General features: G+C 44.6%; 2 long non-coding RNA genes across 2 annotated transcripts; one reads left to right on the forward strand and one right to left on the reverse strand.

Annotated features, from left to right (window-relative positions):
* Window positions 1-1085: 1085 nt before the first annotated feature.
* Window positions 1086-15119, reverse strand: LOC131807562 (uncharacterized). Its single transcript, XR_009344542.1, has 3 exons — window positions 14916-15119; window positions 14133-14282; window positions 1086-2358 (listed from the first exon to the last, which is right to left on the reverse strand). It is a non-coding gene; the product is annotated as an uncharacterized LOC131807562 (long non-coding RNA).
* Window positions 15120-18927: 3808 nt separating this feature from the next.
* On the forward strand, window positions 18928-22018 carry LOC131807637 (uncharacterized). The gene is made up of 4 exons (XR_009344569.1): window positions 18928-19004; window positions 19665-19790; window positions 19891-19981; window positions 21942-22018. It is a non-coding gene; the product is annotated as an uncharacterized LOC131807637 (long non-coding RNA).
* Window positions 22019-22422: the final 404 nt, after the last annotated feature.

Genomic DNA, 22422 nt, shown 5'->3' on the forward strand with positions numbered 1-22422 from the left:
GGCTAAATAAAGACCCCTCATCAGGGTGCTTCAACCAAATTAAAGAGTCAATGGAGAGATGTTTGCTCCACCAAGTGTTTAAGGACACTGCAAATTCTGTAGTGTCATCAACCAACAAATGGCCTTTGGAAGATGAGAAGATGATAGGAAGGATTACTCTTGCTTTTTTTCTTCTTCTTTTTTTGAGACATGATTGCATATGGAGAAGTTTGGTCAAGGATAAAGATGGAACAAGCAGGACCGTTTCCCAAGTCTCCCATCTGAGAAGCAAGTCTCAATGCTTTTGGGATTCAGCAAATGCCAGAAAGGATGACTCTTAATAACTAGAGGCCATCCAAAATGGAAGGGTTTCTTTACACATTTATAAGAAATCATAACAATGAAGCAGTAGGAGTTCCCTGTCAATGGGCAATCTGGGATTGAATGTTCTGAGCAGAAGGAAGAGCTCCATCCAGGGGTTTCTGTCAATTTTTATAAACAGATCATCTATTATTTCAACCATCAAAAAGAATATCTCACTGTTATGGCTTTAACACCTCATCTCCATGAATCCCCCAAACTGGAAACAAAAGATTCCCTTCAAGTAACAGGATAGCTGGTAATCTTGGATCCTCTGGATTTCTTCTCTGTTTTAAGGATGCATGCCTTTGAGAATTTCTGAGGGTCAGTGGAAAATGCAAACACAAAATCCGCCAGAACGGTGATATGGTAAAATGATCAAATCGTAACTAACAGAAAGAGAGGCTTGAAATATCAAGTGTTAGAGATGCTGTAGAGAAAAGGGAATGCTTGTGTACTCTAGGTGAGAGTGTAACTTGGTGCAGCCACTATAGAAAATGAAGGTTCCTCAAAAAATTAAAAATAGAAATACCATGTGATACATTGATTCCACAAAAATGAAAATATCAGTTCAAAAAGTTACATGCCTTTCTGTGTTTATTGCTGCATCACTTACAATAGCCAAAATATAGAAGCAACCCAAGCGTCCAGCCATACATGAATGGATAAAGAACATATATATATATATATATATATAGTATGTATTTATATATATAAAAGAAAAATGGTGTCATCTGTGACAAAATGGTTGGACCTAGAGGGTACTATGCTAAACGAAATAAATCAGAAACAGAAAGAAATATCCTATGATTTTAATTATACACAAAACCTAAAAAAACAAAAAAGCAGAAATAGACTCATAAATACAGAGAACTGGTAGACTCAGAGAAGGGTGTGGAGTAGAAGGGGGTGGGGTGGGGATGCAGAATGGTAAAATGAGAAAAGGGAAATTGGAGGTACAGCCTTCTAAGAGGGAGAAAAAAAAAGAACCTTGCTTTAAAACTCATTTATTAAATACAACTTTGTTTCAGTGAACTTTATAAAAACCTAGCACATATCTTCGTATTGAATGTAACAGCCCCATGACTTAGGTACTGCTGTTCTCAATTCCCAGATGAGGACAACTTTTCACACATCTAAATGAGTTTTCAAATGTGCTCAAGGTCACAAGGCTAGTGACAGAGGGAGAATTAAAACCCAAGTGTGCCCTGTAGCAGAACCCATGCTACATTTTGCCTCTCTTAGAGCCAACATCCATTAAACATTTCCAGGAGCCCAGCAAAGTGCATTTTCTGCATGCTAGCTAACTTCAACACACAAAGAGCTGCTCATCATGAAAATGTGTATAACCCATCATCTTTTACACATCTGATATCTTTAGCCATGAAGTGAGCTAAAGCAAGCCTACTTTGACTGCCACAATAAAGAAAGTTTTGATCCAAAAGGGCAATTAAGGGCATTTAATTAAAAGGTAGGGTGGGGGTTGCAGGGAGAACATATTCAGGAGCTATAGAAATACCCCCACTTGTCACTAGGAGCAACAGAGGAAGCGTCAGTCTTTTACTCTCATACTCATCCCAGTTGTCTGTTGAACTTCCCTTAGTGATTCTGTTAAAAGAAAACAACTCTCAATTCACTTCCTGTGGACATCATGGGCCAGGTTTCCCACGGCTCACTCCGCCTTTGGACACATAGTGACAAAGGGCCTAGTCGCAGTGTAAGAGACTGAATCCCAGAGACTGGAGGGATGTCCATTCACTGACTACAAACCCACAAAAACATGGGCAAGAGTTCCAGAATCTTCTCTTGGCCCATGTTTCCATTTGTTCCTATTGTCCAGAAGAACGCTAGCCACCTTCTAATGCCTAGGGCAATGCATTATTTTGAATGTCTCTTGGACAACCGGCCTGGCTGAAAATAGAGACTTCTTATCCATCAGGACCTCTCCTCCTCAATTCTCCTTCATTCAGCCTCTATGAGCTCTAATCTTCCAGCATGCTGGAGCTGCCCCAGTTCCTTCTGTTGAGAGAAAAAGAAACAGTTCTCTTATTAGTTAATTTATCACTAAGGGATTTAAATTCCCTCCCCCTCTTTCTCACTCCACCTCCATCAGGTAGTACTTTGCCTTCTAAAAGAGGGCTAAGTTTGACACAAGAGAATCATCATGTCAGAGGAACAGTGTTTGGGATGGGGAAGCCTTCCAGGATATCTATTCCAGTCACAAACATGGACATTCCTGTATGTGGATATGTGTGCCCCCTAAGCCTCACTTAGCCTCAGAGGATTTCAGAATTATTTGATTTTCAGAGCATACAGTTGAGGACTCCAGAGAAATCTACTAGAAATGACCTACTGATCTACATCTTAGCCCGGGAGTATATGTATGCTGGTCACTCCTTCTACCCAGCCCTTACTTCTATGCCCCTTCCTTTGTTTTTGCACAGATACACACTGTATTCCCACACTGTACAAAATGTAGGAAATCTAACATGGATTTATACCCTCAAAGAGCCAAGAACAGATAGTAACAAAGCGTTACAAGACAACAAGTGACTAAAGACAAAATAAGAAATGTGTGTAATAAGAGGTGCCTAGAGAGTTCAGATGAGGCTATAAGACCTTAGTGAACTAATGTGGCAGCAAAGGCTTTCTAGATGAGGGAGGATAAGAGTATGTCTCGGGGAATTGAATAAGTGCCCAAGGAGTGGGTAGGCATGATGAACAGTATCTCAATCAGCCCACTGACAGTTCCTCCTATTCCTGTACACACATGCAGCTCCTCCCACCAAGAGAAAAAGTCTAATGCCCACCTTGGCCTGGGCAGACCCTGTGACCTGCTCTAACCAATAGAATGAGATGGAATGATATTTTGAGACTTCTGGGAGCACATGCCTTAAAAGCACTAGCAGCTTCCCCTTCCTCCTTCCTCGTTCATGGAGCCCAGCTGCCATCCTGTAGGAAGGTTCTGGCTGGGCTACTGAATGATTAGCAGCCACACAAAGAGAGGCCCTTGAAGATAAGAGGTCATCATGGTGGTTCCACATGAATAGGCCCAGCTGGTACTCTATGGAGAAGTGCCTAGTAAGTCCTGCCCAAATTTCTGACTCATGGAATTGTGAAAAATAATAAATTAAAATAAATAAAAAATAAAATAAAAAGAAGCTGCTAAGTTCTAGGGTGGTTGTTCAAGTAGTAAAGATAAAGGGGCCTACGCAAGTGATGAGATGCATTCCCATGAAAGGATGGCACAAATAGGAAAATAAATGCTCATGATATTTGGAGAGCCCTAAATCGAGTACACCAGTCTGACTAGAGCAGGCACTTCAGATTAGCAACTAGAAGAACAGACTGATAAAAACTGAGTCCAGATAACTTTAATGTAGGAAGGGGAGCTTCAAGACTATTCACCAACACCCTCTGTAGCAAATGTGGTCAGTGTCCTATCAGTAGACCTTTGCCCTTAACTTCAGTTCCTACCAGCTCAATATCCAACGCCAGCACCTGCGTTGCATTGCCTTGGTGCTTTTTTTTTTTTTTTTTTTTTGGTCCCTGAAGCCCACTCTGCCTATGCAACAGGCCAAACAAGTGCTGGGGAAATAATGCCTATGAAAACTAACCCTTAGCTAATGACTGATGGGGGTTGGTGTATCAATACTCCAGCTCAGATGGACTTACTCTAAGGCAGGTGTTCTATAACGCTTCCCAGAATTGCCTCAATAGAATTAAATCCCAGTTGCTCACAATGGTAATTTGCTTCAAAGTCCACTTTAATGGCTGCCTTCCCTTTCCTGTCTGTCAAACCCACTCCTCAACTGGCATTTCCTCAGATCACTTCCCAATAAAATGCTTGCTTTGGGGGAAACCCAAACTAAGACACAGTTTTACATTTAAGAATAATGAAGTCGGGGAATGGATTTACTTTGGGTAAAGTGCAAAGTGAACTAAAATATGCACTGTTTCAAATAAAATAGATATTTTATTTCACTCCTTGTAACAATCCAGACTCTGCTCCAAGGAGTCATCTTTTTTTTTTTTAAGATTTTATTTATTTATTTGACAGAGAGAGACAAGCGAGAGAGGGAACACAAAGGGGGGTGGTGGGAGAGGGAGAAGCAGGCTTCCTGCTGAGCAAGGAGCCCTATGCAGGGTCCATCCCAGGATCCTGGGATCATGACCTGAGCCAAAGGCAGATGCTTAAAGACTGAGCCACCCAGGCTCCCCTCCAAGGAGTCATCTGGTGAACCCAGGTCATTGGGGGAGCTTTGTCATCCTCTAAGTGCGGCTTCCATTAGCACCATTTCCAACCAGCAAGAAAGAACAGGAAGGTGCAAGTATGAGATGACAATTACTCCCTTCACTTCTACTTGCATTTCATTGGTAAGAACTTAGTCATGTGGGTTTACACCCCTGCAAGGGAGGCTGGGAAATGTAGTCCAGCTGGGCAGGCATGTGCTTTTCAAGAAGAGAGTAACTGGGTGGTGAGAAGTGGTGGACAGGGGTCCCTGACACAGGGAGATTAGGTGATTGCCCAAGTACACAGAGCCAGTACAACAGTGGACAAATAGAACCATTAGCTACTGCCCAACATTTTTTCCCTTATCCCCCAATGTTGATTCCAACCAGACTGTGGCAGGTCTCAAATGTCATGCTGATGAGTCTGATATTCTGCAGGATCCATCTCCTCTCCTCACAGAGTCAGCAAACCAGAATAAATCTTTGGAACCCCTCTCAAGTTCAGTCTACGCTAGACTGCTGGATTGAACTTTGTAGCCAAAGCTGGTGGCTCAGGGTGTCCACAGTCCCCACTGTCTATGACCCTCTCTTTCAAACAGAGCCAGCCAGACTCACACTTAACCCATGTTGCCCCTTGGTACACATTTGTTTAAAAAAAAAAAAAAAAAAAGAAGAAGAAGAAAAGAAAGAAAAAAAGAAAAAGGAAAAGAAAAGAAAAGATATAATAACGACTGTCTTCTTCAACTTTAGTTTACTGCCATGCTCCTGAACAGTCTTTAAAAAACATACACATCTATAATGGGAATGGTGTGAACATTGTCCTTAGAGTTAGGTGAAGGTCAACCTGCTGATTGTAATCATGATTCCTGGGGGGAGCAAAAGGAGAAGAAAGAACCATGAAGTTGGTTGACATCTACGATGTCCAGAGACATTTTACAGTCATCTTTGAGGAATTGGGACTTGTTTCTGTGGCTTGCAATTATCCATAGGCCAAAACTTTTTGAACCCAGTATCCAGGATCCCAGTGCAGCTTATTTAAATATTAAAATAGGAGCGAATGAAAGGAGACAGGTTTATCTAAGTGAATCCTGTTTATAACTTTTACATGCTAGCCTATATTTTTCAAACTCAGTTTTTAATGGATTTGGGTCCAAGATGGCCACATATGTAGAAATTGTCTTTCTTAAAGGGAAAATCCAGAATCATTCATTTTTTCAAATGAAATGAAAGAATTTGTTTACTGGGAGAATTTTTTTTTTTAATTTCTCTGCACTGTTCTTTCCTTCAAATTAAAAACAAAAGTCTTTTTATCCTTGAGGAAGATAGTAACTTTTAAAATCATTATTGTGCTCCTTGTCCATTCTATAACTTTCCACATGAGAGAAGGTTTCTTTCTTTCATGATTAGGTTGGAAATACCCAGGGTATGTGTCATTTAAGTTACTGAATATCACCTAATACCATATTTCTCATATTTTTATTGCAAGTATATGTGAGTAGCAGTTACCTTTGATTTGAACTCTACAAAGTAAAGTGATACTCTAGATTGTTTTTGCCAATAATTTCTGGTTGTGTTCAGCAAACCTCCCTCCAATGCAGACCTCAGTCTCATTTAAGAAACTGTGCTGAAAATGTGTGTTTAATCATCAAGAAGCCAAGCCTTTATCAAGATCATCCTTCCAAACTCATCAACTTCAATGGTATCCAGACGGCTTTTCTGGAGAGGGCTCATTAGTTAAGAAGAAGAAGAAGAAGAAGGAGAAGAAGAAGAAGAAGAGGAGGAGGAAGAGGAAGAGGAAGAGGAAGAAGAAGAAGAAGAAGAGGAAGAAGAAGAAGAAGAGAGGAAAGGAGGAGGAGGAGGAAGAAGAAGAAGAAGAAAGAGGAGGAAGAGGAGGAGGGGAGGGGAGAAAGAGGGGGAGGAAGAGTGGGCAGAGAAGAAGAAGAAAAGGAGGAGCAGGAGGAGGAAGAGGAGGAGAAGGAGAACAAGGAGAGGGAGAAGGAGGAGAAGAAAGAGAGAGAGAAAGGAAGAAAGCCAGCCTCAAAATTTCAGTGGTCTGTGGCTTTACTTACATAGGCAAAAACATAATCAGAGTTCCCTGCCTTATTGTTTAATAGCCATTTTCTGCCCATCTACTGCCTTGAAAAATAGTCAAACAAATGTAAGAAGATAAATATCAAGCATAAAGGAACTACTGCCAAAGGGGATAGGTTGTGTGCATAAAAATGAGTAACATCAGAACAGCAGATTAAGAAACGGAATATGTTGGTGTTTAAAATTAGAATGGTTCCCAATTGAATTGATAATGTTCCATTTAAGAAAAGAAATGTTTTCAAATTACTCTGCTGACTGGAAGTCTGAATCAAAGTCAGAAATCAATAAAAAGATGCAGACAGAGACCCCCTAATCATAAATAACAGAGATGATTTGTATGATTTTAAAGCTTGCAAGGCCCAGGGAAAAAACCTAATGAAATGCAAAAAGAATTTTTTAAAAAATAGAAATGAATGTGCTTCATTGAAATGCTATTGTTGCATTCTTGTGACACAATGACTTGTTTTCTGAAAAAGTAATTCTTCAATTGAGCCAGGCAAGCATTGTATTCATTGTAAAGTTGTATATTTAGACCTGTAGTCTGAAGGGCTTGCCTGTATTTAAAGCTTAGTGCTACCCCATTAGAGTACAAGGACAAAGCTCGATCATATTGCTGCTTGGACACTACTCAAAACTTCAGGGTAATTTTCAGTGGCTTCAAGTACTTGATTGTCAGAAGCATAGGAAATAGAAAACATATTGAATGGGTGAGGTATATACATCAAACGTGTAGGAATGTATAGACAGAGATAAGGATCCCAGTCGAACATCCTGTTATAGTGAAGTCGAAGCGGAACAATTCCAGGGTAAACACAGACTTGTCAAAAGAGCTGCAACACACAGGTTGCAAAAATTAGAGCAGTCTGAGCCTCATTCAAGATCAAATGGTTCTTTCGTAGACTTAATGTCAGGAATAGAGTTCTGCTATGGGTGGCAGAAAGATAAAGGAACATAATCGCAGCCGTGAAATCTTCACTGTAGAGACAGGAATGGCAAAGGAAAAGTGTCTAAATTCAGGTCTGTATTTGACAACATTATGGCATCATTGTACAAGTGCTTCATTACAAACTGAGGCCAACTCAACATGTTAGCTGACATACTTCTGCTTTTGTGGGAAGTTGGTATCAGAATGCAGGTGGGAGGCACAGGCTGGGGGCAGGGTGAGGGTAGGATGGAGGAATGGGGAGATGTCAGTTAAGGGCTATAGGCAGCAAAAATAATTCACCTCTGCTTTTTGATAATTCAATTTGTCTTTTATGTATTTATTTTTGGAATAAATAATACCTGCATGAAGGGAAAAATTGAAAGGTACAAGAGAGGATCCAGTGAAAAGTTAGTCTCCCTCTCACCCACCTATCATGTTCCTCTTCCAGGAGAGAGTTGCATACATAGGTGCAATTTCAATCCATGATATTAAGCCCTCCCCAACACCCAAATCTTCTTCCCTTCAAGCAGTTCTTCACTCAGTACCCCCTCCCCAACAGGTCTATTAATCTCAGGGTCTTTGATACACGACCTGCCGACACTGCGATGACCCAGGCGTTTTTCTTTTCTTTCTCTCTCTCTCTCTCTCTCTCTTTTTTTTTTAAGGGGTAGGGTTATTACTTAATGATAATGACTCATTGTACACATTGTCGTCTGCTGATGTTTAAAAGATAAGAAGACAGTTGTCTGGGCGGATGCCTGAGGCCCTCGGAGGCCCCCTTTGGCGGGGGAGACCCTGCCAAAACGTTTCCAAACTGAATAGTCATTGGGCTGCCAGATAATTCAGAAACTATTTGTATGAGCTGTTTATCAAATTATTAACCGCACAGATGTTGTTTGGCTGAAGAGCAGCTGAATCCCCTCTCTGGCAGCCGCGGAGACAAAGGTCTCCAGGAATAATTGGAGATGTGCGTGGAATATTAAATTAATTTACTGCTCTTAATTATTATGCAAATTCTGACCTCCGCTGGCGCCTATCAATTACCCCGCGCGCAGTGAAAGCAAAGGCGACAGTTTCTTTTCTTCTCTTTGCTTTTTTTTTTTTTTTTTAAGAACTCGAAAAAGGAAATATTTGCAATAAGCAGGCGGTAGGAGCATCACGTAACTGGAATTATTTAATTGAATCTCCAAGTTTTCAGGGATGTCCATAGGGGATAAAACCCCAGGACGCAGGGGAGGGAGCGGTGCGGAGGACGGAGGAATTTGTTGGTTTGACTGTACACCCCGCGGACAGTGGAAAACTACAGCAAAGAGCAGGGACCGGTCACAGCAAATAACACATTGCCCGGCAGGCGGTCGCCGGCCTTCGTGATCCAGAGAGCTGAGCGTTGGCGCTTGGCTACTTCGTGGCGGGCGATTCGGTCTAAATATCGCGCGCTTGGCAGTCCGCAGTCAGGCTAGGAAGCGCCTTTGCGCTGCTTCCTCGACCACAACTTGCAAAGTCTCCTTTTAAGCTCTTGGATCCCTTTACTTATCTTTTAGGGGTTTTGACCCATCTTTACAACCCTCACGGCTCTCAAAAAAAGAAAAAAAAATCTTTGTTTGAAAAAACAAACCACAGCTTTGCGCGCTCACGTTCAACTCCTATGGAAATCCCGGGTAGGCCGAAATGCGATTTAATTGTCTCTTGCGTGGAGAAGTGACACCCACTCTTTTCTCAGAATTAAGCAAACGCCCGGGCTTTGTCTGCGCTTCTGGCTTAAACTCTGTGCGGTTTTCAAGTCCTGTTGGTGGGTTGTAAAACTGGGGTCTCTGAATCTTTCATCATCCTTTTAATAAGGAAAACCAAATCGGGCGCATAATGTCATCAGCCCCGGCTCGACCTCGCCGGGACCTCGGCAGCCCGATGATGTCGCCAGCGGCCCCCGGCGCAGTCACGATGCGCCGCCTTTCAGCTCCTCGCGGCCCCCACAAAAGCCAGACAACAATATCAATTAATCATGCAGCCGGCAAACAAGAAGATTTATCCCGCGACAAACAGCCCCACCGAGAGCCGCTGAATGGGTGTGATTAGCATGTGAAAAGGCGAGCAAAACTCCGCGGTTCAACAGCTAAAGAGCAATTTGATGGGGCTGGGATGGGGAAATTACTTGATTAGCGTCCACCGGAGGAGAGCACGGTAACTGCCCCTCGGCCGGGAATCCTGCAGGGGAACAAAAAGCGCTGGTAAAGGCGGCGAGGTGGAGGGAGAAGGGGCGAGGGAGGGTGGCGCGGGGGCCTGCACTGCAGAATCGAGATCGGGGATGGGGGCGGGAATAGTGAGCAAAGGGGATGACATTCTACCCACGGCCAGAGCCCGAGGCCGAAGCTTACAGGAGCTGCGACAACCGGTTCTCTCTAGGGCTCCCAGACCAGGACAGAGAGAACGCAAGGCTCTCTACTGTGTGCTGGAGGCCGACTTTGAACGCGCTGCCACGGCCCTGGTTGGAAAGAAAGTGAGAGAGGCGCGTGAGGAGGAAAGGCCCACCCACACTGCCCCAAGAATCCCCTTTGGGGACCCTAAGACGCAGCTAGCCGCTGCAGCGGCCTCCGCCTGCTCTGGGTGTCCAGCACCCGGACAGCGTCGGGATAACTGAGGCGCTGCGGTTCCACCGATAGCTCTGCGGTTCCATTGTCGCCCGCAGAAAAGACTGGAGCCGGGCGAGACATGTTTTCCGGCTCCTCCGAATTTGATCACCCTGTTCCTACCTCCTCGTAAAGCTGCGGCGTTTGGGCTTGGCATTTAACTAGAAAAGCGTTCCTTGGCTGCGCCCCCACCGGGAGGCAGTGGGAAGTTGGGAGAGAACTCGCTGAGTGCAAGGGGCTGGAGCAAAGAGCAACGCGGGGTGGGGACGCCAGGGCCTTAGGGTAGGGACCTGGATGCTGCAGGCGCCGGGGCTCTGCCTAGGCTCCGGTGGGCAACCCGGGGCCGGCCTTGGATCCAGACGCTCAGCGCCAAAGCTGGCGGTTGGGAAATCGCGCATCGCGGTCGCGTCCTAGGCTCGGTGGCGGGGGAGGCAACCTTTCAAAAACCCGAGGCTCAACCCGGCCCAGGGTCTGGTGCGGGTACGCACACATGGGGCTCGGGGACTGCTCTTTTATTTGCTGGGGAGAAGACTGAAAGGGACGAAATGCTAAAGGGTAGCGAGGCTCAGGCTCCGCAGGGCAAGGCCAAGGCCAAGTGGAGGGTGCGGCACGCTCAGACTCCCATCACCCCATCTAAGGCAGGCGCCCGCGCCTTCTCCTCAACCCCAGACGCTGTCCCGGACCTAATGTCTGCGCCAAACCCAGCAAGAGGAATTTAGTTTCTCATTCGACGCGCCAGTAACCTTCCCTCTGGACGCATGCCCACAACCCCTGCTCCCTGGCTCCTCCCAGTGCCTGGGAAGGGAAAAGCCTTCCACCCAGTCCCCCAAAGGGCCAGACTAACTCCCTCCGGGGCTCGGGATCCACTAAAGGGTCCTTCCAGCTCACGGCCGGAATCGGGGTGCACAGGTGAGTCCCCGGGATGCGGCCTTCAATTTACCTGAGGGAGAATCTAATTCGGCCTTCGTGAAATACATTAGCACAAATGTAATAAAGACTTCAACAGACAGACTCGCCAATGCCTGGGCCGTCTTAAATTCTCCCAGCCCCTTGGCACAAATAAAACAAGCACCAAGGAGTCAAATCTTGTACACAAAAGGGTTGGGGTGAAACGCTCCCATCGAGCAGAATTGTCACCCAGTTGAACAGTGTCTATTAAACCGCAGCTCGTGGCCCATCTCAAAAAGCTTAATTTCGTCCTGAAACGTCTCTGGGGGCGGGTGTGCAGCGAACTCAAACTCGTCTCTCTCCCTTTCTCCGTGTTCCTTCCTCCTCACCCTCTGGACTCCTCGCTGAAGCCACAGTGAGGCTCTCTTCTGTTTCTGTCCCCAGTCGGAGCCCTTGAGCCACAGCTCCCTGCTTGGCGCGGGGGCTGAGGTCAGGAGGCTGTCGGGGTGGGGGGGGGGGCGGGAAGCGAGGTGCTGCGGCCCGCAGGTCTGCAGCGCGCGCGGGTAAGCAAAGCGCGGCGGCAGTGGCACGCTCCAGGTGCGATCCCAAGACCCGCGAACCTGGAGGGCGCACACCCCGAATGCGAACCCCAGACCCTAGGCTATCTCCAGACGCCAAAGCCCTGGAGGCAGCGCGGCCGCACCCACTTAAATCCGTGCCTTGTGCACCCGCCCACCTCTCTCTGCCCATCACTAACTCGCGGTGTCCGGAAGCGCTTTCTCCGGGCAGCTGGGGCTGTTCATTTTAATCCCAAAGCCAAGTGGTTGAACCATCCCTAAATTGGCGGGCGGAGGGGGCGGTGGCAGGAAACCGGATGGCTAAATGCCTTTGCCTGCCGGGTGGCAGAGTTGTTCCCACCAATAGCGGCAGCTCGGGGCTGGCTTTGTAGTTATTTTTACAAGTTCTGCCCGGTGCCCATCATGTTGCCCTGAAAAGCAAAAGAGGCTGCTGCAATTTATTCCAATGGGCGGTTTTTAAGAAGCTGGCAATTTGAACCGGCTGGGTGTTATTTAGTGCAATATGAAATCAAATGATCCTATTTCTCAAATAACAGTGTCTGTGAGGAGAAGTGAATCCTCTGAAAGGGTAATTGTCTGCTGATAGTGTTTCCCATTATACCCGATCTTGGCCTAAATGGTGTTCGGCAGCAGGGCTGAGAGCGAGGGGTGAAATCAATGCGCGAACTCGCCCTCGGGAGGCAGGAAAAAGGCAGCACCGCTCGCGTCCTGGCAGGTTGAATGAACAATGTCACCCCATGCGCCACCGATTTCGACGTCATTTTGCAGGTGTCCGACATCATTAGACAGGAGTGATCTCGTGGATGAAAGAAAACGACTCTTCCTCCTTTTTGCAAATTTGGGAGTCGTTAGAAATTGGAGCCTGCCTTCTCCCTCACAGGAGCGTAGTGTCCTTTAGTCACCCTACAGATTAACAAAACAATCTGGGAAACCTAGCTTGGCGCCCCTCATCACAACACGTTCCTCGAGTCCCTCTTTCCAAGGACACACTTCTGTCTAGGACTTTCCCAGTCCGATTTGTGGAACCCAGATTTAATTCCTGGGAAAGGTATTGTGTCCACGAGGCGTCCGTCATTTACGTGGTAGGTGGCACTTTTTGGAGGAAGAAGTTGGCCCTGAGCTTTCAAATTGTCCTCCGTAGGCCCATCCGCTGTTTGGGGTGGAAACCAGATAAAGGCGTTCTGCTTGTGTCGGAGAAAGGCACAGAGGAAGAACAACTTAAGGAATGTTTTAAGAACAGGGATAAAAGCGGCAGTCCACAATCTTGCATCTGGCTTTGGGGCGTGGCAGTACGCGGGGGTCCAGTGCCAGCGTGCAGGGGCTACCTCTCTGCCGAGTGATTCTCAGATACAAAGGCGGTGGAGGGCAGCATCCTTGCCTATGAAACCTCGTTACTTATTACTCAGACACCTTGACGGTGTGGCCTCCTCCTCAGAGCCTGCCAGCCTGGACCGAGAGGAGTTCGGCCGGAACAAAGCCACCGGGATTACAGGCGTTTCCAAGGACAGTCGCAGGCCAAGGGCGAAAGAAGTCTTCTGGGTGTGTTTCCAACACCCCTCCCCCACCGCACCCTTCAAACTTTTTTCCTAAGGAGCATTTTGTGTGTTCCAAATATCCTGGGTTTGTAGGTACAGCCTACCTACACCCTTTGCTAGTTTGGAGTATTTCAGGCTAAGCCTCCTAGAACAGATTTGTATTTTGTTTGTGCTCAGGCAGGTTCATTTTCATCGTCTCCTTTGGTATATATATATGATTAAAATATATACTATATATTTCTATATTATATACAAACATATGCACATATTACATATGCATATATGTATATATGCATTTATTACACTTATAATACATATATAGATAATATATCCCCCATCCTGTGACCCTTGTTTACAAGTCCATTTGGTTGCTACTGATTTCCCCCCTTGCTTGGTGCTACTTCCAAATTTTTAAAGAAGCCAAGGAAGTGTGGTTAACATGCATATCCAAGGAACAGGGCGTAGGAAGCTCCTATCCCTTTCTTGGAGGGAGGTTCTGCCAGGGCACCTGGAGCGCAAAGCACGAGACACCAGACGCGCCATTCCTGGAGCTCTCCCGGGCCCTCTAGCTGAAGGGAGGCAGGTGGCCTGGTTTCAGCCTGTGGCATCCCCTCCAGGATTCATTGCCTGGCTGAAAATCCTGCCGGTCCTCCTGGCTGTCCGGGGCATGGCTTGGACACCCACCCTCCGGAGCCCGGATTTGGCGTTTTCATTTCGGCGTCTGAACAGTTTCCTAGGGTCTTCTCAGGGACATCCTCGTCTCTCGGGGGCCTACCCTCCCTTTGCTGAATATGAAGCCCTTCGATGGGACCGCAAAGGGGCGACGCTCGGTCTGGCCCACTGAGGGGGTTCTCCCTCCAGCACAGTCGTCCTCCGCGCAGACTCTACGCTCTGCATTGCAGCAGGAGCAGCCACCTACCTCTCCCGCCGAGGAACTACGCCATAGCTGCGGGGATTGTGCGGGCAGCCGGCCCCTTTACCCCCGCGGGTCCACGCGGGGCGTTCGCCTCCAAACCTCGGCTCACACTTCCAGAGAAAGGGGTAGCCACGGCCGAACGTGCTTGCGGTCCTTTAAGGAGAAGGGAGTGACAGCAAGGAGTCCTTCCAGTAACCTCAAAGGGGCTTAGTTCGGAATCCCGCGCTACTCCCCAATAAATCAAGCTGGGAACCCCGGAGACTGTTAGCATCCGTCCGCTTTCCCGAGACTTCAGGCTCTTGTGTGGCTTTATACTCCCTCTCTCCTCCCGACGTGCCTAAACCTAGGCTGGCGTGGACCCCGCCCGGCGGGAGACAGGACCGGGGTTTGAGGCGACAGAGGAGAGGGGCTTTGGGGGCTCAACGCGGCCTCCACCTCCTCACCTGCAGGGAAACCCTCTCCAAGTCCACGCGCGGGGGGCGGGGGCCCGGCACAGACCCCGCTGGGCCAGGCCCGGAGCTCCCTGTTTCTAGGGGTCTCGGGGGTCCCAAGGATTCCATTAACCACTGTACCAGAGGGACAGGGGATTTAAGAAAGAGATCTTCCCTTGCCTGGGGCCGTCGCCCGGCCCCTCCGCGCCTCTGCTGAGAGAAAAGCCAGCCGATCGCCCAGCTCTTCCGCTCATACCCGAGTTGCCCCGTGTCGGTACCTCCCACTTCGGCTCTGCGAGCCACCTCTCCCCCCAAACCCCAAGCCCGCCGCCCTCCCCTCCCGAGGCCCACTGACCTTGGGAAGGCGCGGACCCGCCGCTTGCCCAGCCTGCCAGGCACTGAGCGAAGGAAGAGCGCGGTTTGCACTCAGCCAAGACCCGCAGGCTCCGCGGCGTCGGCCCTGGCCGGCGACGGAGCTCAGAGCTCCCCTCCCCCACGCCTTATAATTTAATCACACGCGATATTAAATTATCAAGCCGCTCATTAATCGTCATGCGAGTTACTGGGACTCAGCACGCCGCCGCGTGTTTTGACAGCCCAAACCGGTTCCCGGGGTCGTGGTGGGTGTGGGTTTGGGGGATGGGGGATGTCGAAGAGCTCTCGAGAAACACTGCGAGCCCCACGCGGGCTGATGGGGACTTTTGCCTGGAAAAAGATTAGGAAAAGCGCAGGCTGGGCTTCCGAGTTTGGTCGAGGGTTTGTCAAAAGCCCAAAGGCATCCCTCCGGGCCCCTTTTCTTAATATTTGGATTTTGATCACGGTGATTAAGACAGCCGGCAGCGGATCAATCAACAGCATCTTAATTTGCAGTTTTTCCGGACCGTGAATCTGACCCGAATTTGCATCTTCATTACCTACTGTGGACGGTGTGAAATTAATGCGTTTGAAATCATATCACTGAAGTCATTTCAAAGGACAACTTTTCCCCAACTCAAAGAGGCTTTCTTGCCTTTTGCATACTGTAGATGTCAAGAAAGGAAAAATAAAGTTTTTTTTAAAATTCATTCCTTAATTTGAGGCTTTCTCTTTAAAAATAAGATTATTTTTCACTCTAACGTCTTAGAAACTGATTTTATTTCCTAGGTTTTCCTCCCCCTTTCCCTATGTCTATTGGGTGGATCTTTAAAAAATGAATACACGGATTAAATGAAAGTTCCTAGTATTTGATTCCATAGAATGAAGAAGCAAGTGCTCATAAAAAGTTGTCTTCGTGACACAGAGGAAGCCTCTGTTCTCAGCATTCAGGATGTAACACACCAGCAGAACAATAAACAAACAAAAAAAGAACATCCTCTGCTCTGGAGGTGGTAATGTAGATATGAATCTGTCAACTAACATATCTTTTTAAAAATATCCAATTTGAAATCGATCTTTGAGAGAAATATAATTCCCAAATTAAGTCTTTTCCCACCTTAGCAGAAGCAAAAGCTAGTGTGTAGCAAGGAAAGACCAGTTCCAGCAGCTGTGGATTCAATTAAGTTGGAAAGTAAAGTTTTCTAAACAAACTATAGACCAAATCAAATTATTTGCCTTAAAAAAAAAAAAACATAAAAATATATGTCAAACCAAAGTAAGTTCTAAATTCTTAGCACCTAAATCGCATTTTACCTTTCAACCAGAAAAGTGTGATCAGTTTAGTAAGCAAATAAGGACATACATCCTGACCCTGTGGTTATTTTATTACAGAACATTATCAGTATTATTACTTGTGTCCAAGACCATTTTTGAGATATTCTCTCTCTTATTAATCTGTTCTCTGTACTTTTCTACCCTACTCACTAACATACAAAGAGATAGGTATCAAAAACTCAACACACACACACACACCGAGCTAGGTGAATTTCATAAATCCTAAAGAAGCTAGTGGTGGGGGGAAGCTATAATATATGGGCTTTTCTTTTTTAAATAAACCAATGGAGAAAAAAATATCATGACTGTCTTTATCCAGGCAGTTCGTGCCTATGTATGTTCTGCAATGATAGGAACATTTGTTGTTCAGACAGAGAGATCACTTTTTATCCCTGGAGCCCTTTCTTGTTAAAGTGAGCCATTGACAACTGTCTGCTAAAGATCATAGCTGAAGATTTTGTTTTTTAAAACCAGAAACTTTCAACATAGGCTGATTATCCAGACAGTGTAGAATGATGTGTTGGGTTAATTGTCTACTTCTCAAATGTGGATCAGGACTACATGAGAAGCTTACAAGAAAATTTTAAAAACATAATATGCTATTGAATGAGCCATCAAAATTGAGAAAAATTAAATGGTTCCATTCATTTGCTTGTTTTTCTTTCTGATACTGCTGTTTGCAGTTGTCACCAGTTTGACTCTTAAAGGAAAGTTCCAGTGTGACTGTGGAATGGGAATTTAGTCTTTCCTGTTCATGCTTGGGAGTTACACAACATACTCACGGAACAGAACAGTGAGAGTCCATATTCCTTGACTCCTATTCCAGTGCTCTTTCCAAGCAACATCTGTTTAATGTAGTTAATATACACTTCAAATTTTTCTTCTATGAGCCCTGCCCCATCACTCAATAAAGTCTAACACTTGATTATTCTGAAACTGTCTCAGAATATAACAACTATGGGAAGTACTCTTGACTGGGAGTCAGATTAGCCACTAGTTTAGGCTCTGACATTGGACACATTACTCTATGTAACTTCAGTTGGATTCTCCCAGAAGCTGACCATGAGACAAAGATTTGAGGGCAAGTAAATTTTTCAGTAGGTGATCTCAGAAAGCAACATGGTAGTGAAAGTGGGGAGGAGAAACAACAAAAGAAAGTCAACAATGAAGAGTGAATTATCAAGCAAGTTACCATAGTCTGCAACTGGAACTTAATCCTACTAAAGTAGTTATGGAAGCAAAGGAATTACAGTACCCAACTCTTGTCAATTATTGGTTGAGAACTGCAGTGGATAGGTATGAGTTTCCCACAGCTGAAGACCTATCTCACAAGAAGCACAGCAGACCCTGGCCACTGGAGAAAGCCATGAGGGAAAGAGTTGCAGGTGCTGGTAGTTGGCTGGCTGGCCAGTGTACATGGAAATGGTGAGTGCCATTATATTTTCCAAAAATACCCAAAACTAAAACTACCAGCCCATATGTTCTATAGTGTGGCCTTACCACTCTCCATAAAAAGATGGAATCTATATTTCCACCCTCTTGAATCCATGAATGCCTTGACAAATAAAACATAGTAGAAGTAACAGTGTACTAGCTCCAGGCAAGGCCTTAACTCACCTAGCAGCTTCCATTTCCTGTTTCTTAGAATGCTGCCTCCTAGAACATTCCTTCTCAGAACACAGACACTATGCTGAGAGAATTCCAAGGCAACAGAGAGGGATCAGGTTGACATGGTCAAGAGCCTGAGCCAAGCTTCCAGCTGATGGTCAGCACCAACCACCAGGGGAGTGGCCCATCTTGGGCATCCAGCCCAACAGAGCCTTCAGAAGACATCTAACTGTAACCATACAAGAGGCCATTTGATGGCTGGATTTTATGTGTCAACTTAGCTATGCTATAGTACTCAGTTATGTAATCTAACATTAATCCAGTTGTTGCTATGAGGTATTTTGTAGATTTAGTCAACATTTAAAATCAGTCAACTTTATATAAGGAGATTATCCTCAAATATGTGGGTGGGCCTTATCCAATCATGAGGGCCTTAAGAGAAAACTGAAGAGAAGAAATTCTGCCTTAAGACTGCTGCATAGGGGCGCCTGGGTGGCTCAGTGGTTTAAGCCTCTGCCTTCGGCTCAGGTCATGATCTCAGGGTTCTGGGATCGAGCCCCACCTCGGGCTCTCTGCTGAGCAGAGAGCCTGTTTCCCTTCCTCTCTCTCTGCCTGCCTCTCTGCCTACTTGTGATCTCTGTCTGTCAAATAAATAAAATAAATCTTTAAAAAAAAAAAAAGACTGCTGCATAAATTCCTAAGTTTCCAGTCAATTCCTTAAAAAGCAGATTTTAAAAGGTATACATATATGATTATATAATATATGATAAGTCACATAATATTAATTTGTATGTTTATAATTATTTATATGACTATATTATTATGATTATATTAAATTATTATGTTTATATAATTATACTTATATATTTTCTTCTATAATATGATTGTATAATATATTATATAATTTATATAATTATTATGATTATTATAAGAATTTATTTATATTAATTTGTATAATGTATTATATTGATATGTAATATTTACAAATTATATAAATTATAAAACCAATTACATATATAAATATGTAAAATATCTAAGTATTTACATGTTATATAAATGGTTCTGTTTCTTTGGAGAGCCCTGACTGATACAGACGCCAAGCAAGAATCACCCAGCTGAGCCCAGTCAACTCACAGAACCATGAAAGGTAATAAAGAATCATTTATCATGTGACAATAGGTGTCAGAACAGGAACTGACAGAGCCTACTATTTCTGCTTCTCTGGGGGTCTCAGGTTCATAATTTCTATGGTGAATACCTTTTTCTAGAATTATTTTTTAGATCTTTTCAAAATTTCTTGTTCTCAAATTCCCAAGACTCAGTAATGAGCTAAAATATTTTGCTATCATTTAATTTATTAATACTGAGGCAAGGAAAATATGAAGCACCTAATAAAAAATGATAATATGGGTGAGTTATTGAGTTATAAAAATTGTAGGACTTAAAGAGGTTATGAGGGGTGCCTGGGTGGCTCAGTGGGTTGAAGCCTCTGCCTTCAGCTCAGGTCATGATTCCAGGGTCCTGGGATCGAGCCCCAGGTTGGGCTCTCTGCTCAGCAGGGAGCCTGCTTCCCTTCCTCTCTCTCTGTCTGCCTCTCTGCCTACTTGTGATCTCTGTCTGTCAAATAAATAAATTTTTAAAAAGGTTATGAAATTAGTTAAATAGTTGATAAGTTAACATGAAAGAATTTATTCTGCTTTTTCTATAAAGTTGTTTAAGTAAACCTTAAATATTTCTGTGGTTTTATGATGAGAGAATTCTTATCTGATGCTTCTGTAAAACACAATGACATTGACCTTGTCTACAGGCTTTCTACTGCACAAGAGGCAATCATTTTTGTCAGTAATGTGGCCAAAATATTCCAGAGATGTAGCTGAATATCTCAATGGACATAACATGAGGTCAAATTATTCTCCTACTCTTGGAATGCCAGGTGCGTTTTCTGAGATTTGGGAAGTTATGGGAACTCTTTGTATTCCTCTTCTACTGTGATAGCAGATAATTATTTCCCTTTTTATCCTTTTATTGCTCAGAGATAATGACGTCACAATTTCCAACGTGTTCATTAGAAATTTATTGTTATAGAGAGAACCAGCTTTGAAATATTCAAGGAAGCTTAAAAAGGTAAGTAATTTAGGGAATGTTGGAGAAGAAATCCACATGGTATTGAAAATGGGGAAGTGATAGAGAACCTTGACTGTGCTCTCGGGCTTTCTGACAGTCTTCCAACATTCAGTTGGCCTGAGGCCCTCTTTTCATTTCATACTGTCGCTCCTAGACCACTGAATCATTTCATCCCTTCTTTTTATTTAAAATTCATTCCATTGATTTAGAGTTTCTGCTTGATAATATAGAGAGCTGGAAAGAGTGTTGTTCCCAATCTTACAACAAAACCCAGAAAATCAACAAATACATAACCAGCAAGTAAAAAACTCATTTTCTTGAATGCACTGAAGTTCTTACTGTCACAAGGCAACCAATTGGCCCAAGACTTAGACTCAGGATGAGACCTCCTTGAGCTCAACCCCGTCCACCTTCCAGCTTCTGAATACATCCACCAAGTTCTTCTACCCAAATCATGTTGGGGGGAGGGACAGCTGAATAGTTTCTTTTTAAGCAAGGTAGTAGATGACAGCAGCCCTATAATAACTCTAGAAATCAGACTTCCTTCTTCAGCTTTCTTCTTTTTTAGAGTTGTTTTGGGTATTCTAGATTCTCTGCATATGGATTTTAGAAACGACTTGTCAATTTCTACAAAAAAAGCCTGCTGTGATTTTGATTGGAATGCCACTGAATCTATATATCAGTTTGGGGAGAACAGACATCTTAACATATTGAGTCTCCTGACCCAAGGTTCTCTCCATTTACTTAGATCTTCTTTAATTTCTCTCAGCAATACTGAGTTTCCACTGTATAAAACTTCCACATCTTTTGTCATATTTATCCTTAAGCATTTCATTCTTTATGTTATTATAAATAGCATTTTTAAAAATTTCAATTTCCCATTGCTTGTTGCTGGTATATAAAAATACACAGATTTAAAAAAAAAAAAATACTGGTCTTTTGGGAAGCCTAGGGGTGGTTCAGTGGGTTAAGCATCTGTCTTCGGCTCAGGTCATGATCCCAAGGTGCTGGGATTGAGCCCCACATCAGGCCCCACATCAGGTGAAGTCTGCTTCACCCTCTCCCTCTGCTCCTCCTCTGCCCATGCTTGTACTCTCTCTCTCTCTCTTGCTCACTCCCTCTCTCTCAAATAACAAATAATCCTACATTTTAAAAAATTATTTTAAAAATTGATCTTTTATCCCACAACCTTAATAACCTCATTTATTAGTTCTCAGCAAACCAGCAGAAACCAGAGGTCAGCCATAGCCTGGTGTCCCTGCTCCCTGTAGCAAGCTAGAGGACATTGATCATGTAGATGACCATGGGTTGACCTCTATTTCTCTGTGGGATCTTGAACAAGAAAATCAACTTTTCTGAGCCTCAGGATAATAATTCTTAACTTGCTGCACTACATTAGAATTGATGGGATCATGTATGTTTAAGGCCCACCCAGGGTAAACATTCAGTATATGCCTGATATTCTAAGCCCTGTATGGAAATTTCTTTTTTTTCCCCCAAATATTATTTATTTGAGAGAGAGAGAGAGAGAGATTGAGTATGTGTGTGTGTAAGTGGGGGGAGGGGCAGAGGGAGAAAGGCTCTGGAGCAGACTGTGTGGAGCCACCCACGGGGCTCAATCTCATGACTGTGAGATCATGATCCGAGTGTAAACCAAGAGTTGGTCACTTAACTGACTGAGCCACCCAGGTGCCTAGTGGTGTATTGAAATTTCTTGTGTACCTCCGAGTGCTAAGCAGCCTTTAGACCCAGAGTCAGTGCTCAAAAAGTCCTTGCTTGCTGCCCTACCATGACATACTCCATCTGAATACTCTAGCTTGAGAAGCTAGGCTGTTAGCTAATGTATATGCTACTTCCAAACTGAGCAGATTCTGTCCAAATCCATTTTCCCTTGGGCCCCTGGAAATGATCTTCATAGTTTCGCTACAGCCAAAGGCATCCTATATCTCTCTACCTGAAGGTGTTCTTTGGTCCCGGGGCTGCCGAAGAGAATGCACAAAAGATTGGAAACACCAGGAGAAAATTCCCATCAGTGAGTAATGGGAGTAGATAAATAATAAAAACCCTACTTCCTCATCCCTCAGTCAGGATGATTCTGTTCTATTCTACGTAGTCACTGCTGTGTCCCAGTTGAATTGAGTCACCAGCTGCACATGGTGGTAACCTGCTCATAAGGAACGTTGTTATTTCCTTCCTTCCCTTCCCAGTCTTGCACACCCTCTTTCTCAATTGCTTCCTGGGATCACTCACTAAACAAACCAATTGTGTGAAAGAAATCCTTGCCTTGAGATGTGCCTTTGGGACTCACAGTAAAGTACGTCACTGAACAAATGATTAAGCTAGTTAGTAGCTGAACTAGAGTTAGAGCTCCTTTCTCTTGGCTCTAGATTATGTCCTTTCATTTTACTCAATGTGGGAGTATACACTTGAAACACTGATGA

The sequence above is a fragment of the Mustela lutreola genome, chromosome 9 (assembly GCF_030435805.1).
Source record: "Mustela lutreola isolate mMusLut2 chromosome 9, mMusLut2.pri, whole genome shotgun sequence".
Classification (NCBI taxonomy): domain Eukaryota; kingdom Metazoa; phylum Chordata; class Mammalia; order Carnivora; family Mustelidae; genus Mustela; species Mustela lutreola.